The sequence below is a fragment of the Peromyscus eremicus genome, chromosome 1 (genome assembly GCF_949786415.1).
Source record: "Peromyscus eremicus chromosome 1, PerEre_H2_v1, whole genome shotgun sequence".
Classification (NCBI taxonomy): domain Eukaryota; kingdom Metazoa; phylum Chordata; class Mammalia; order Rodentia; family Cricetidae; genus Peromyscus; species Peromyscus eremicus.
Genome location: NC_081416.1, coordinates 147366048 through 147372047, shown reverse-complemented (window position 1 = coordinate 147372047; position 6000 = coordinate 147366048). Strand labels below are relative to the sequence as shown.

Here is a 6000-nt window from a genome sequence, read left to right as displayed (position 1 = left end):
ATAACATTGACTAAATCACTGTGAATACCATTTATGTATGTGATTATCATTTTTTCAATTTCATACATGTAACAATTCATTGTGATCGTATTCACCCTCTGTTACCTTCTCTCAGCCCTGAACAATCCTGTTGATCTTCTTCCTCTCAATCAGTCTTTTTTTCTACTTTCATCTCATTTTTAAAATGTATTTACTTATTATGTAGGCAGTGTTCTGCCTGCATGTATGCTTGCATGCCAGAAAATGACACCTGGTCTCATTACAGATGGTTGTTAGTCACCATGTGGTTGCTGGGAATTGAACTCAGGATCTATGGAAGAGCAGCCTGTGCTCTAAACTGCTGAGCCATCATTCCAACCCTCCTGTCATTTTTTAATGATACGCTGACAGTTCAATCTTTATGTCATTGTATTTTATTATATTGTTTCTTTTGGAGACCACATCTTTTTTATTTAACATAATCTCTTTATTCTGTCTTTGGGAATTTCTTATCATGCACCCTAATTCACTCAATGTGTTTGGGTCAGCTGCTTACCTAGTACCAGTCTATTTTAAGCTGTTGATGCCCTAAGATGGTTTCCTGGATTAAAACCATGTGCTCCTGTGGAGTGATCAAGGCTCCAAGAATGAATGGTATGATCTTGGTGAACACAACTGAGTTTATTGGATGATTTTCATCAAAGTCCTAGTGTGAAGTTAGTTTGTAAGGTCTTCTGGGAGCTTTCTCTGAGCCTGGACCTCTGCCTCAATATTCTCAGATGGTTTCTCCTTTATGAAGGCCTCTGTCTAGAATAAGAAGTTATCCAGAAGGATCCTGTGATGTGAGGCTTTCTATGTGGGTACTGTTCAGGCTAAGCTTCTGCAAGCACCAGAAGAGCTCTCATTCTGCACCCTTGGCCAGTGTGGGAAAGAAAAGCTGTCTTAGCTACGGAATCAGTCTAGACTCTGTGCATACAGGAGACAGTGGTGTAGCTGGGTCTGTTTGAGGGGCCCATGGCAGTGTGATCAGGAAAAGTGCCTGGCGTATGAACTGGTATTCTGGATTCCATTTCCTATGGTCTGACACCATGCTCACCCTTGAGGCAGGGGGGAGGGACTGGGTCCTGCCTCAGCTAAATGTACCAGGCTTTATTGTCCCCCCCATAAGAGAACTTATCTTTTTGGAGGATGGAATGAGGGTTGGTATGGCTGAGAGGGTTTCAATGAGGGTAGGGGAGGAGCAAAAGGAGGAATTAAAGGTGGATCTGTGGTTGGTATGTAAAATGAATATAAAAATTAAGAAAAGAAAGGCTTTCTTTTCTTCAAATGTCTCTGTAGCTTTAGGGGTGAAAAATAGAAGCCTATTAAGGATGTCTGTATGGAGAAGTGGAGTGGAAAGAAAGCTCTGAATGAGGCTATACCTCCCAGCTATGCTGCTCTGTTTTCCAGACCGTTTCCAGCCATGTATAGATCTAAAAGCTCTTCTCAGGGGTGAGGACACTATTCCCAAATGGAGGCGCTCTCTAGCTTCCTCTGCAGCACAGCCTATGCTTTTTTTTTTTTTTTTTTTGGTTTTTCAAGACAGGGTTTCTCTGTGTAGCTTTGCGCCTTTCTTGGATCTCGTTCTGTAGACCAGGCTGGCCTCTAACTCACAGAGATCTGCCTGCCTCTGCCTCCCGAGTGCTGGGATTAAAGGCGGGCGCCACCACCGCCAGGCTTAGCCCATGCTTTTCATGCCAGAGATTTGTGCTATGCATGTAGGTACTAGTCACAACCAGAACCACATTTACTCCAAATTTTCAACTACCCTTGAACTTGCTCATTTGTTATAGTTCTTAACTCTCCCCGGTAACCCTGTAGAGAACTGGACACTAGTGACATAATCACACACAGAAAAGTGCTTGATGTCCTCCAAGGCTTCTCTGACTTCTAGTTTTAAAATTTTAAAATGAAGACTCAGCCCTTCTAGCATAAGAGGTGTGACTTTTCCTACACAGGTCTTCATAAGTCACATTCCCTTCATGACTCTCATTCATGATTCCACTTTCCCTGTTTGGTAGACCACTTACAGTGACTAAGGGCAGCTATGGCTTGTGCCAACATCTTCCATATTCCTACACCAGAGAAGGAACCTCAGCCCTGGAACAAGAAGAAAGTTAGTTTCAGAATTCTGTCTCTTCCTGAGACAGCATAAGATGCTTAGCAACTGGACTGGGACCATCAGCTGCCCCAAATCCCTAGAGGCAGTGGTCTGCAGATAGACTGAACAGTACAAACTGGATTTAAAGAAGTTTCTAGCACTGTATGGTTTGATCCCCTCCTTATGAACCTGTGCCAGACATTCCCACATAGCCAGGTGGTCTTGACAGAAAGTTTCATGTATTCATATCTCAATTTATTTTATAGGAACATCAATGGAACATTCTCAAGCATGGGTCCATCCACCCCAGCCTGGAGCACTGACAACATAACAACAAATGGAAGTTACTACACTGAAAGCTTACACTGTGTCACCATGGACAAAATCATCAATATTCTTACTGTCATCATTGCCATGGTTGGGCTAGCGGGAAATGCCATAGTGCTGTGGATTCAGGCCTCCCATATGCAAGAGAATGAATTCTCTGTATATATCTTCAACCTTGCTGGGGCTGACTTACTCTAGCTTTGCTTTCAGGCAATGTATGCCCTGAAGCATATCCTTCTTCTGTTTCATACCTCCTACTTCAATATTCCCATATTTCTCATCAATGTATTAATCTTTGCTTACCTTGCAGGTTTATGTATGATTGCAGTCATCAGTGTCGAGCATTGTCTGTCAGTTTTGTGGCCCATCTCATACCAGTGCCAATGCCCAAGACACATGTCATCTGTACTGTGTGCACTGCTCTGGGCCTTCTCTCTACTGTTAAGCCTCCTGTCTGGGGATGGTTGTGGCTTACTACTTAGTTATTATGACCATTCTTTCTGTAGGACTTATAATTTTATCACTGCTGCATTTATATTAGTATTATCTCTGGTTTCTTGTGGATCTAGCCTAGTCCTGTTGGTCAGGATCTTCTGTGGCTCACAGAGGATTCCTGTGACCAGGTTGTATGTGACCATTGCACTCACAGTGCTGGTCTTCTTACTCTTTGGTCTTCCCTTTGGTATTAATTGGTTCCTCTTAGATTGGATTATGGAGTTGCAGAGAGCTTTCCCTTGCAATGTTTATGCAATTACAGCTTTCCTGTCCTGTGTTAACAGCTGTGCCAAGCCCATCATTTACTTCCTTGTTGACTCCATTAGGCCTTGCACGTTCCAGTAGCAGACTCCAAAGATTCATATGCAGAGAGTCATGGAGGATACTCCTGAGAAGAAGGTAGAGGCAGGGCTTCTTCTTCTTCAGGAAATCATTGAGAACAGGAAACAGTCTGATGTAGTAGTTGAGTGAGTCCTTGATCAGACACAGTTGTTTATAATATCCCCTTGGCCTTTATCTGTGTGGACCATTTTCACAACCTTGTTCAACTGATTGAGAAAATAGTCATTTTGTAGGAAATGGGTGAAATGGGGCTTGTTGAACAGAAACTGACTGCAATACCATAAGCTGCCTTAAGTGGGCCTCACTGTATCCCTATGTGATGTAAACTTTTTAATCAAATCACTTGAGGCCAGGAAAACTCTCACTATAGACAAACCCTCCAAAGGAAGCCCACGGCAGCACAGGGAAGGTCAGGGTTTCTGAACTTGATAAAGATTAAATGAATACTATATTTAATAGAAATGTCTCTATTTTTTACAATTTGTTTTCTAAACATTGAGATAAAGTAATTGAAATTTCCACAATTCCTGTTTCCTTCAACAGCCTCACATTTTAGAATATATGTATGATTTAAAAATGTTCCTTATATAAATTGCTTAGAAAATGAATATGCATCTTTCAGACTTCATATTCTAAATCTCCATTCACCAATTTGAGTCTTGAATTTCAAGTATCTGCCATCTTCAGCATTGAAAGAATAAGGTCAGGTTTTTTACATCAACATCCAAGCACACTTGAAGGTAGAGAAAGACCATCTCCAGTTTCTCCCTTTCCCAATGACTTGGTTAGCATTTCATGGTCATGTCTTCCCTCTTCCTCCCTTGTCTTTGCCCTGTCTCTCTCTCTCTCTCTCTCTCTCTCTCTCTCTCTCTCTCTCTCTCTCTCTCTCTCTCTCTCTCTGACTCTCTGACCCCTCATGAAAAAACTCCAATGAGTGTCATTGAACTGATTTCCCCTGGAATTAAATTTCTGTCAGATTTACATTATTTCCAGTAGTGCATAGCATCCATAACTTAATTATGAAGGTTTACATTTTCTTTTTAAAATGATTCATGAGTATTGAAGCTTGGTAGAATTGTTTAATTGTTCCCTTCCCTTGGCAGTTTGTATAGTATAGTCTGGAATCCTGGAAGCCATACTGCAGGGAAGAGGTCAGCTCAAGCTCAAATCATCTGAGTCCTTTGTCCTAAATATGAAGTGTCTTCAGCAATAGAGGCCTATCCTCAACCGCTAAGAAGTGACCAATGGTTACATCCTTAAACTATATTGTTTTGGGAGTCAGAAGGACTACCCTGACCAACCATACAAAAAGAGGTTTCTCATGACTAGAACTGGTTCTGTGGGGAATATTATCAGCCCAAATGGCTTAACTTCCTTTAAGATGTTTGTATGAATATATATAGAGAGATAGATACATAGATAGATAGTTAGATAGATAGATAGATAGATAGATAGATAGATAGATAGATAGATGATAGGGAGAGTGTGTGTGTATACATACAGGTATATATGTATGTAAATATACATGTATAAATATTCATGTATTGTGTATAGTTTCATATATACTATACAATATATACATATATATAATTTCATATATACACTTTTTATATATGTACATATAAATTCATGTATTATGTATAATTTTAAGGAAATATATAAAATAATGTCATTCCTTAAGGCCTTAAAAAGCAATCTTCCTATTTTTAGTTCCATGTCCCTCTTCTTCCTTCTGTATTGACCTTCCTTCCTCTAACCCTGTCAGACCCCCTATGCATTATTCCAATTCCCACTTCATATCATCTCTATCCTGCTATTCCCTCCCAAGCCCCCCCCAACATATGGCCTCTTTATACTTTTCTGGTTTGTGGTTATTCCATGTTGTATATGCACATCTGAGAATTTGGAGCTAGGAACTACTGATAAGAAAGTCTGTGTGGTATTTGTCTTTATGGACAGGACTCCATTTGCTAGGGTTTTGAGATAAACAATGGATAAGTAAATTCATAAAACTAAAAACCTCTGCACAGCTAAAGAAGTAATCAACCAGGAAACAAAAAAACCTTATAGAATGGGAGATAATCTTTGCCAGTTTCACACCAGATAGAGGGTTTATATGCAGAATATATAAAGATTTCAAAAATAAAGAGTCCAAATACCAAATTACCATTTGAAAAGTGGGAATGGGACCTAAACAGAGAATTCTAAAGAGAATAAGTGAAAATTGTTAATAAAATCTTGAAAAGTCCTTATCATCCTAAGCAATGAGAAGAATGAAAACTAAAACAACTTGACATTTCATGGCACCCCAAACAGAACACATAAAATGAACAACAAAAAAACTGACAAGAAATGCTGTCCAGGTTGTGGAGAAAGTAGACCTCTTCCTCATTCATTCTTGTAGGACTGTGAACTGGTGTAGCCACTCTGGAAAACAGGATGGAGAATCTTCAAAGACTAAAAATGTATCTACCATATGCCCAGCTATACTACCCATTGGCATATGACCAAAGAACTGAACATCCTAGTCCACAGATACTTGTTCACCAGTGTTCACTGACACCTTCTTCACAGAAGCCAGGAAAAGGAAACAACACAAATGACTTCAACTAGATGAATGGATAATGAAAATGTGGTACTTGTACACGATGGAATACTATTCAGCTCTAAACAAAAAAGAAATCATGAAATTCATAGATAAAAGACTGAACCTAGAA

The 6000-nt window shown here is 39.8% G+C and overlaps 1 pseudogene; it reads left to right on the top strand.

Moving 5' to 3' along the window:
* Window positions 1–2410: 2410 nt before the first annotated feature.
* LOC131920101 (mas-related G-protein coupled receptor member B4-like) lies at window positions 2411–3412 on the top strand (annotated as a pseudogene).
* Window positions 3413–6000: the final 2588 nt, after the last annotated feature.